The sequence below is a fragment of the Schistocerca nitens genome, chromosome 5, assembly GCF_023898315.1.
Source record: "Schistocerca nitens isolate TAMUIC-IGC-003100 chromosome 5, iqSchNite1.1, whole genome shotgun sequence".
Taxonomy (NCBI): Eukaryota; Metazoa; Arthropoda; class Insecta; order Orthoptera; family Acrididae; genus Schistocerca; species Schistocerca nitens.
The window spans coordinates 404720506-404732624 of NC_064618.1; the positions used below are offsets into that span (position 1 = coordinate 404720506).

The 12119-nt window shown below is 40.6% G+C and overlaps 1 protein-coding gene across 1 annotated transcript in view; it reads right to left on the reverse strand.

The window, feature by feature from the left end:
- LOC126259847 (uncharacterized) overlaps positions 1-10355 on the reverse strand; it is a 695000-nt gene extending 684645 nt beyond the window's left edge. Inside the window, exon 1 of the mRNA XM_049956902.1 lies at positions 10230-10355. The gene's annotated coding sequence lies outside the window, so the exon portion shown is untranslated. The remainder of the gene's footprint in view (positions 1-10229) is intronic.
- Positions 10356-12119: the final 1764 nt, after the last annotated feature.

Sequence of the window (12119 nt, forward strand, 5' to 3'; positions counted from 1 at the left end):
GCGATGTGTGGGCGAGCGTTGTCATGGAGAATGTGTACGCCCTTGATCAACATTCGTCTTTTCCGGTTCTGAATTTCCCGTTTGAGTTTTTTCAGAGTCTCACAGTACCTGTCAGCGTTAACTGTGGTCCCAGTGATTCAGCTCCGACGATGAGGTGAAAAGTTCATAACTTTCTGAATAGAATGGGGGCGAGCTGGTATGACACGGGCATACAAAAACAGCCCCAGCGTCTACAAAAATGGATCGACAGAAATGGTGATTATATCGAGAAATAGCTGAATGCTCAAGCTGTAAACCATTGTAGAAACAAACTGGTCTATGTACTTATAAAAAAATAGGAGACCGTACTTTTGGGATTACCCTCGTACTATCTGACTTTCGGAAAAATATCATCCGCTCAATTCCGAAGAGTGTAACAGCTGACAAGTGCGTGAATTATCACACAGTCAGCTTAACAGCTCGTGCATTCAGGTTACTGATAAGAATAATATACAGAAGAATGGAAAAGAAAATTGGAGACGTGTTAGATGACGATCAATTTGGCTTTGGGAAAGCTAAAGGCACCAGAGAGCCAATTCTGACTTTGCGGTTGATGAAAAATCAAGATACGTTGATAAGATTTGTTCGACAATGTAAAATGGTGTAAAATGTTCGAAATGCTGAGAAAAATAGGGATAAGCTATAGAGAGAGGCGGGTAATATACTGCAAAAAATGGCTCTGAGCACCATGGGACTCAACTGCTGAGGTCATTAGTCCCCTAGAACTTAGAACTAGTTAAACCTAACTAACCTAAGGACATCACACACATCCATGCTCGAGGCAGGATTCGAACCTGCGACCGTAGCGGTCTCGCGGTTCCAGGTTGGTTGGTTGGTTGGTTGGTTTTGGGGAAGGAGACCAGACAGCGAGGTCATCGGTCTCATCGGATTAGGGAAGGACGGGGAAGGAAGTCGGCCGTGCCCTTTGAAAGGAACCATCCCGGCATTTGCCTGGAGCGATTTAGGGAAATCACGGAAAACCTAAATCAGGATGGCCGGACGCGGGATTGAACCGTCGTCCTCCCGAATGCGAGTCCAGTGTCTAACCACTGCGCCACCTCGCTCGGTCTCGCGGTTCCAGACTGCAGCGTCTAGAACCGCACGGTCACTTCGGCCGGCTAATATACTGCATGTACAAGATTCAAGAGGGAATAGTAAGAGTGGGCGACCAAAAACGAAGTGCTCGGGTTAAATAGAGTGTACGACAGGGATGCAGTCTTTCACCCCTACTGTTCAATCTGAACATCGAAGAAGGAATGAAGGAAATAAAAGAAAGACTCATGAATGGGATTAAAAGTCAGGGTGATGTCAATGATACGATTCTCTGATGACATTGCTATCCTGTGTGAAAGCAAAGAAGAATTAAATGATCTGCTGAATGTAAATAACAGTTTAATGAGTACAGAACATGGGCTGAGAGTAAATCGAAGAAAGACGAAAGTAATGAGTAGCAGAAATGAAAACAGCGAGGAAGTTGACATCACGACTGATGAAGCATACGAATTAAGGAAATCTACCACCTAGGCAGGAATATAACCAATGATGGACGGAGCAAGGAGAATATCAAAAGCAGACGAGCACTGACAAAAAGGGTATTACAGGCAAAGAGAAGTCTACTAGTATCAAACACAAGCCTTAATCCGTGGAAGAAATTTCTTAGAATGAATGTTTGGAGGACAGCATTACATGGTAGAGAAACAGAAGGGAACAGAAGGGAATCGAAGCATTTGAAATGTGGTGCTACAGACGAATGTTGAAAATTAGGTCGACTGATAAGGTAAGGAATGAGGATGTTTTGCGCAGAATTGAAGAGGAAAGGAATATATGGGAAACATCGACAAGCAGAAGGCACAGGATGATAGGACATCAGTTAAGACGTCGTGGAATGACTCCCATTGTACTAGAGGTAGCTGTAGAGGACAAAAACTGTAGAGGAAGACAGATGTTAGACTACATCCAGCAACAAATAATTAAGGACGTAGGTTGCAAGTGCTGCTCTGAGATAAAGAGGTTGGCACAGGAGACGAATTCGCGGTGGGCTGCGTCAAACCAGTCAGAAGACTGATGACTCAAGGAGAAAAACGAACTCCTACAATTCATCGATGTCGAATCCTGTACATGACCTAATCTCCTTTATCGTATTTCTATGATTACCACACTAGAAATACAACTGTTTAATGGTGTCTGAGTCTTCGTTGACATCACAATGTCTCTCTCCTCGTTATTTTTGTAACACACAACTGAAAAAGCTACGAACTATAAAAACTTCGCTAACGTCACCTATTAGAGATCTCTAAGGGTTTACCGCGTCTCTCTCATCTAGTATATCTGTAAACAAACACTGTCTGCCTGTTGGTATCAACAATATGTTGTGAGCCCATCAAATACACAAGTCCTGGTCCACTGGAGGAGGCGACATGTCATAGTTGTGGCTTCCATGGACCTGTGTAAAGTTTTGTTGCCTGTACTGGAAAAAAAACATATCGACTATCAAATGTACAAAACCCTATGACCAGCACACTGGCTTACGCTTTCTGGTAGAAATGCTGTCTGGAATTTGGAATCACGTCTTGCCATTCAACAACACACTTGCGTTGGATCCTATGGAGATATCTTTTAATAATTACAGCCACTGGTAAATCATATGGGTGACACTCTCATATCTCGAAACGAAACACCTTTGAAGGATATCGATTTAATGAATTAGTCAATCAATTTGATAGAGTGAGAGGTGGGCTATTCGGACATTCCCAAACAGCTCATGAATAAAGAAAGTGGCACAATAGGCTATTTCCTGCGACACACTCACAGACCCTGACAGACAGAAATCAGAGCAAATGCACTGCAGCTGTAGAATATATGGTTGGAAGTGACTGGATGCAGTCGAGTACAGTGCTATGCATCGTCCAAACAAAATAATAGCGCATTTGTGTTATGTGTTGGCATTTACATGCAATTTTAGAATATGTAGTGAGAAGTGATGTCATGATCGCATGGGCAGAAGTGACGTAAAATCGATAAAATTACGAAAACTTAGGGAAAATTCTTATAAATCGAGGGAAAAATATGCTAAAATGCGGGGAAATTGAGGGGAATGAGACTGTACCTGCATTTCTTACACTTGGTGAAGGAAAATTCTTGTACTTGGGGACGAGTAGTTGGTAGCAAGAGGAATACGAGAAAAAGCTGACATGGAAGTGTCAGGATCCAGGGAAACAGTCATTTTTCATCTACAGCGACAAGAACGCTGGAATAGAATGTTTAACATGGATGCCCACCAAATGTAGAGTAATAAATTTATATGTGTCAGATCACATGCCCAGGTGTGACCCAAAACTTATCAGCAACCACCTTATAGATTTTCATAAAGTGTCCTTTACTAAAAAGCTTTGTATTAACAGCTGGGGAACTGCAATGTACCAATACAGTATGCATCACATGTTTGACTCTGTTCAGGGTTGTTTAGGTGTTTTAAATCCTAACAAACAATGTTTACTGTGTGCTTCTCCGTATTCTCCACCGATCACAACCATGCAGAGTTATCTCACAAATACCTTAGAGGACAGTTGCTGTATCGTTGTTTTTTAACAACATTCTGCTGAATGTCCATTGAGGTAGTAGTGATACATGCAAGTTGACTGCTGTCTCTGATGCTTTCCTGGAAAAGAGAACCATATGCCTCTAAACTGACTTGGATATACGTTAGAGGATGATAGGAAGTGGATGGAATGATCGCTTGAGATTGGGTTATAATGAGCTATGATTTAATGGTAGACTGATGATGCATTCTAAAGAGAGGGAGATGATGATTCAGGTCATTTATGGCGCATTTAAACTTGTTTCTTTCGTTGCTCTCTTGGGGTGTATCAGTTGTATAGTTTAATCTGCATTCAATTCGTATACAACTGTGTGTTCTGAGTGTGACTAAGAGCACTATGTACCTGCAATCATTAACAGCAAACATCTCCACACCACAGTCAGCAGAAGACTTTCAATACATGTGTGATGAAACATCTCCATCAATGGAAAATGTGTTTTGGTTCCCTCCTGTACACGAACGAAAATTTATGCGACATATTCCATTCCCCGGTCGCTTCTTGGACATAAATCGAGTCTTTACTTTCATAACTATGGTGATTGTAAGTTAGTGGCAGGTGTTTGTGAGGTACTTCAATCCTTATATATACATTTACTTGACAGATGTCGTGTTTGGAAGAGACTGTATTCTGTTCCCAAGTTAGAGCAGCATGGCATGTAATTTCACATGTAACACCGTTGCTACACATTTGCCTGTTTCCTTGTGAAAGACATTCTCCGTTGCCGACAATCATTTCACAGGACTGTTGTGAGCATTGTATAATTTCTGAACTGTAATCAAACGTGAACAGTGGGCGCTATACACTTCTGGCAAGTTGTATTCTGCCTGTATCACAAAGCTATATTTTTTCTTTGGTTCAGAATGAAGTAGTCTTCTAATCTTATAGTCTGTCCACTTGCAGGGTGGATCTATGTCAGATGTTGGTCATATATGTTCTGGATTAGAGTACTAAGAGGGTTGCACTCTGCATGACTAATACTTCAGAAACCACATGGCCTTAACATTATAGTATGTTCATGTGCAGAACTGTGTAGTGAAGGAGTGCATGTGTTTATGTTCTACAGTCATTTCTCTTTTGCCAATACCTTCTTGATACTGCTCATTTACACTTGAACAATACTTTAGAGATGATAGTGCAGTTGATTTACGTAAAGTGCTTCAAACTCTGTCCATCTAGAGCTCCATCATGCATAGACCACAAGTTTCTCCTTAACTGTCTGTTATATCATCACAACACTCTCTTGTCTTCTATACACCAGTAAGGGGTGCAAAAATCCTCTACATGCACGCATCTGGAGAGTTTTGTGCACTTGGATGGGTGCCATAAGTGAGATTGGTGTGGAACAGTCTTCAGTGAACAGCAGTTAGCCGGCCGGAGTGGCCGAGCGGTTCTAGGCGCTACAGTCTGGAACCGCGCGACCGCTACGGTCGCAGGTTCTAATCCTGCCTCGGGCATGGATGTGTGTGATGTCCTTAGGTTAGTTAGGTTTAAGTAGTTCTAAGTTCTAGGGGATTGATGACCTCAGCTGTTAAGTCCCATAGTGCTCAGAGCCATTTGAACCCATTTTGAACAGCAGTTACAGAAACATGCTCTGTTCCTTCACAAGATGTGGACTGTAGTGGGTATAGTACCCTACTACTCATGGTCAGCTGTAAATTAAATTGGTGACAGTGTTGTAGAGAGGTTTCATCAAAGACGACGCAGGGATATCTTTCAATCTCCGACTTTGTCCTAAAAATGTGAGAATTCTCTGTGACTCCCACCCGCACAGGGAAAGATGTTCAATCACAGTTGTAAATTATGCACTATGATCAAAGTGCTAGAAATATGAATATGTAATATGTATACTGCATTAATATAGGGCACTGTCTGGTATACTTAGATGTAAATATCTGAAAATTAATCGCAAATAGACATACTGCACGGTATCTCCGACCCAGCCAGGAATCGAACCCGGGCTGTTAGGTATGACATTCTGTCGCGCTGATCACTCAGCTAACAGGGGCGGACACTGCACAGTCATCTATCTACTATCACAGTCTAGTACATGGTGTACGCAAAGCAGTTGAGGGGTGGTCTAGTGACTGTACAGAAAGTTGAATCATACTGCATGTCATTGGTTGGCCATGAAATTACAGAAAAACTGGTAAAACTGCTAAAAGTGATCACACTATCAAATGTTGTGCTTATTGTAGTATATTGTCCCATATCGACGGTGTCTTTTCCATCCCATCCATCCACTGGTACACTATTGACTACCACATAATGATTGACTGATATCACTAGTTTGAGATGGAGAGAGCCTTGGTGGGAGCAACACCGTCCGAGGCTGGCCAGCATCAAAACAGTGATCGCATACATGGCTGAAATATAAGGAATCAATCGAATTGGAACACCAAGACATGTGCTATCCAATCGCTGTGGAAGATGAGATTAAATGCAGAGGTGATCACCTTTGGTCAGCTGTTTTTAAATGCTCCACAATGCCATAAACTCTTCCAGTTTCTGTATATTGTGATGTCTTCCACATTTTTTTTTTCAGTAGTACACTGCCTTTGTCTGTTATTTCAGTCATCCTGCGTGTTATAGGAGCAGCATAGTATACACCATGTGATGTCCAGCTTTCTGTGAGAGTCAATGGATCGAAACATTTTAATGTCAGTTTAGCACCTGCCACAGATCTCTAAGTCATGTTGTAAAACCTAAATGTATGGCAGTGTACAAAGCTGCAGTCATGCACTGCTTGGATGCGTTACAGCTGAAAAAAACACTGTATCAAATTACTCATGAGAGAACAACACAGGGGCCCTGTCTTGCGATTGATAGTCTGTGGGATATGGTCCTCCTACATTGCAGGTGATGAAACTTTACATTGGTCTGTGGAGGCGACTTCGATCACGAGCCACCTGCTCCAGTAAACCAATACCCATATATTTAATAGGATGGCCACATGTGGCCAATGCCGGCATACAGCCGGTATTTGTTTTTGATATTTCGGATGACAGGGACAGGATGATATCTTATCGAATCCTCTACTTGGTGACGTTAGTGGAGTTCTTATGCTTCATGGTTTTTCTTTGATGGATGGTATAAAATAAAGAGGATAGAGAGAATGTTTAGGTGACAGACATGAATGCACCTGCAAGGATGCAAGTCTCTGTCAGACTGTAGTACCTCTATGTAGTTTACAGACGCACTGCAATGCAGTATCAAGGACCTCATACTTCTTCCAGTTCTTGTATGATGTGGAGTCTTCCTGATTTTCCTGATAAGAAACTCCACCATAAGTGCTTGTACTGTCTTTTCCACTACCTCATGTTACAGGAGAAAGTTTCGTTTGGAGCTTGCCTTACACATTCTACACAGTTGGTGTAGCTATGACAACATGTTCCCATTTTCACTGAGTGATCAAAACACAGTTCTGTCACATTAGTTCAGCTCACCCTGTTTCTCCACATTTTGTACACTTGATAGTCGATATGGTCTTCCTCCAGCACAGGCAACAAAACTTTACACAGGTCAGTTGGAGCGACTTATAGAGTACTCTACCAGCTGACGTCAGCAAAGTTATTATAGTTCGTTGTTTTATTCAGGTAAGTGTTACAAAAGTGACGGATAGGGACACTGTGCTGTCGACGAAAACTCGGACACCATTACACTGTTGTGATTCTAGCGCAGTAATCAAAGAATTATGATAAAGGAGGGATATTTATAGTCAGTCATTCGACATTGACGAATTTTAGGAAGCATGCATCTGAATTTCTTTGCGCAGTGCATGTATACTCTACATGGTTATGAATTTACTCCTGTACGGTACTGTGATATTTTCTCGTTGTGGTAGTTCTCTAGCTGTTAGCCTCCTAACTAATGGAACAGTGCTGTCAGAATGTGGCGGGATTTCGAGAAAATTAGTGGGGATCTGTAACTCGGATGGGGGGGACATCTCTTACTCGCCGAAAATAGGTGGATTCAAATGCTGTATACCGAAGACTGGAAAACTCATGAGAATACGGCAGGTAAGTTATACTGTGACGACTGGGGGTGCTGGGAGATGAGTTTTATACCGTTTCTTTTAAGTATTGAGGGCAAACATGTTAGATGCTCTCACATAAATCTCCTGAAGTGACATCAGTGAGAAAATTAGGGACTAATACAAACGTTTCTACAAAGGGGCAATCCGTAGCAGAAGTTCTGTCTTTTGTTTTCTCACTACATAAGAGACAACATTCTTCCGTAAGAGGTATACTAAATTTACAACTAAATGCTTACTTCACAAGCCATCGTATGGTGTGTGGTGGAGGGCATCTTTTAGCACTACTAGTCATTCCCTTTCCTATTCTACTCGCAAATACGGATACCTGTATGTATCACTATGAGCATTTATTTCCCGTATCTTATTTTCATGTTCTTTATGTGAAGTGTACGTTGACGCCAGTAGAATCCTTCTGCGTTCAGCTTCAGATGCCAGTTCTCAGTAGTGTTCCTCGAAAAGAACATCGTCTTTCCTCCAGGGATTTCCATTCAAGTTTTCGAATCATGTGCCCACTATTTTCATGGAAGGGAATAGGAGCGCTTCTATAGGGTTGTCTCTGCAGACTAGTGTACGTTTAGGATGTGGCTGTCAGTACAGTAGTATTTTGTTATTGCTCATTGTGTCAGCCTTTCCGAGATATTTCGAAAACACATCTCAGAAAGTTTCGGCTTGCAGGAGGGATGAGGGGAAGTGTATTGTTCAAATCCCAATACAGGATTAATTTGGGAGCAGTATTCCAGAATTCTACGTGACTTACATCCACCACCATGACAAGATAACTGAGAGACGGAATGCAAATAGTGTTGGATGTCTTCATCTATTTGGCGACGGTCACCATCCATTTTGGTATCAGAGGAAGTGTTTACCTAGCCTGTGAGAAGCCTCCAGAGATATCACAGAAGCGTCTGTAACCGTTACCTGACGAATGCAATCCGACTGCAGGAAAAAAAGAAATTTGTTACCATGTAAAGAGGACCTCATGTTCAAATTAACTAAATAGTCTATCAATTTGATATGAATGGCGTGTCAGTGGGTTGTTGTATGTGAGAGTACCTTGAATATGATTGCAGAGTTGGAGCGTTAATCAGGCCTTTTCCGCCGTGGTGAAATCTTTTAACGGAACCTACGCAGGGCGAGATGATCATCGTAACAGAATCAGCTACATTATCAAATTTATAAAGTGAAATGTAGTATAAACGTGATATTTACAACTTCTCTGCGTTGTTACCTTGAGAGACCACGCATGTGGTGAAGCGTTTGGTTACTTTAAGATAGAGTTCGAAGGTGAGGAGGTATCCTGTGACAGAAGTAGAGCATGCTCTCTTAGTACTCAGTCATGGGTCAAAAATGAGTTAAAATTGTAGTCCTGTGATGCAGTATGTGGCTGATAAGAAAAGCCGTTTTTCTACCTGATGAGAGAATACTTACAGGAAATGCCATAGTGTTGTACAGAGTGTTCACAACAAGTGTCGATACTTTATTGACTTGAAAACATGTATATGATCCGATTTCTTCTATTTTCGAAAATACCTCTTTTAAATGGAAGGAATCGACATTTCACATGATAAGTTGGAGGGAGCTACAAGAATGGAAGACAAAGAAAAAGAATTGCTCCGATTAAAAAGGATGTAAGACAGGGATGCAATGTGTCACTTCCGCGGTTGAATCTGTACATCGAAGAAGCAATGACCGGAATAAAATATAAGTTGAGCAGTGGGATCAAACTTCAGGGTATGAAAGATAAGATGAAAGATGATGTTGCTATCCTCAGTGAAACTGAAGAACAATTTCAGGACATATCGAATGGAATGAACAGTCTACTGAGTACAGACTATGAATTGAGAGTAAACCAAAGAAAGACGAAAGTAATGAGATGTAGCACTAATGAAATTAGCGATAAATTTAACATCAACACTCGAGACCACGAAGCGGACGAAGTGAATGAATTCTGTTACCTTGGAAACAAAGTAACGTATGATGGACGAAGCAAGAACAACATAAATATAGACTAGCGCAGGCGAAGAGGGCATTCCTGATCAAAATAAATCTACTATTATCAAAGAATGTCCTTATCTTCAAAAAAATATTCTGAGAAAGTACATCTTGAGCACAATATTCTATGGAAGTGAATAGTGGCCGGTGGAAAAACGGAAAAAGAATAGAATCGAAAAATTTCAGATGTGATGCTATAGAAAGTTGTTGGAACTTTGAAGCAATGATGAGAAATCGGGACGTTCTGTGCAGAATTAGCTAGGAAAGAAGTATGTGGAAAACACTGACAAGAAGAACGGGCAGGAGGACAGACATCTGTTTAAGACATCAGGGAATAAGTTACATGGTAATAGATGCAACTCCAGAGGGAAAGACTATATTGGAAGGCCGAAACTGGAATACAGCCCACAAGTAACTGATGACGTAGGTTTCAAGTGATACTCTGATATGAAGAGGTTGGCACAGGAATGGAAGTCTTGGTTGGCCGCATCAGATCGATCAGAAGACTGATGATTGGAAAAATAATGGTGAAAGTTAAGACTAATGAACATAATCTGGAGTTTTACTTCAACTCTTGGTCTGTTTGTTGTGACGTATCAATGGTGACACAGGAGCAAGGTCCTCCCAGCAACGCCTGCGTGCAGTACAGGTCAACCCGGCAAGCAAGCCCGTGGGCAGAAACTCGCCGCCCGCTCGTCGTGTGCTCCACACTACGGCCGCATTAATCCGCCGCCTCTGCAACAAAGAGAAGCCATCAATCAGCTAGATGTTTTAATTACGCCTCGGCGTCCCGCCGCTAGACCATGAATCACGGTTTTTAATTTTGTGGACGGTGGATATTTATAATTTTCTGAAGTGTAATGAGACACTACGTTCTGAAAGTGCGATGGCATTATAATAGCTGTCTGAAAGAGATGGGGGAAAATAACAAGACGGAATTTAAATTTAGAAATTGAGGATTGTGCCGGAGAATGCTTTCCAGAAACAAATCAGCAACAGCAGTAACTCTGGCCTCAAACATCCACTGTTGCATGTGTGTTTATCACTGATCTTGAAAGGCATGCAAGACATATTTACGAAATAAAACAGATATATCCTAGTATTTATATAAAGAAAAAAGAACAGTTGCCAAGAAAACACCCATAAACGCTCACAAGAAGTATGGAATTAGTTTACGTGTGAGATAGGGCATGATGCACATGGGAGGCAGCTAATTGGATGTAAACGAATTAGGCACCTAAATAACTCATAAAACGATACTGCAAGATTAAAGCTAATAAATGAACAAGAATGGATAAAACATTATGAACAATTATGAAATAATGATGAAGTGAATGAAACATAAACAGACAGTTCCCGTGGAAATAAAGTTCCAAAAGTACACCTTACAACATTAAAGTAATTTGATAGTGTTTTAAGATTTTTTTAAAAAATGGAATGACATCTGGATTAGATGGGATAAGTATGGAACTTATAAGTATAGTGGTATAATACGCAAACTAATAATTTTGCATCCAGCCAGTAAATTCTGGGAAAATGCCAAATACCTCTCTCTTTGTCTACATCTGACGCCAAAAATTTATTTAAGGGATATCTCAAAAATTGTGAACATTGTAGAGGAATTTATCTCATGAATATGGGATACAAAATCTATAATGAAACAATAAAAGACTGAGTAAAAGCTATTTCAGAGTGTCTGCTAGGAGAAGAGCAGATTGGATATAGGAAAGGGGTAATGTCTTTACCATTAGTCAGATAACACAACAAGGGAAAAGAATTTCCAAACACATCTCAACTTTACAGATTATGACAAGGCGTTTGACTGGATAAATCTAATAAAATTGTGGCAAATACTAGAAAATGGTGGGAATCCACCACACGCAATTTTTATAATATGCTGAAAGCAAATTATAGTACATCCAGGATACAAATTTTCTTACAGTGGCTATTCAAACACTCTTGTATTTACAAATGACCAAATAACGATTCAAGTGAAAGAGACGCAAATGAAGAAATCCAAGTATCTTTTCAATAATCTACATAAACATTATAATTTTGAAATCTCAGTTAATAAAACGAAAATTACGTCTTTTAAAGGAAAGCAACCAGTCACATCGATGATTATGCTAGAAAACAACATTTTAGAGCAAGTGTCGTATTTTAAATATGTTGGCTATGATTTAAGTTTTTATAAAGACAAAGTCATGGAGCAATAAGTTCGAAAATTTCAAGCTATAGGTGGGACCATTCAGCGAACTTCTAAAAATACCTTCGAAAAGAAACTAAAATGAAATTTTAGAAGGTAATGACTATAACCACACTTCTTTATGACATTGAAGCATGGGTGGCGAATCAAAAGCAACTGAGTAAAATGCCGTAGGCAGCGATGCGATTTTTAAGGTGTGTTAACCATAGAACACTTAAGCAAGAGGAGTGAGGGAATGTCACTTTCCTAC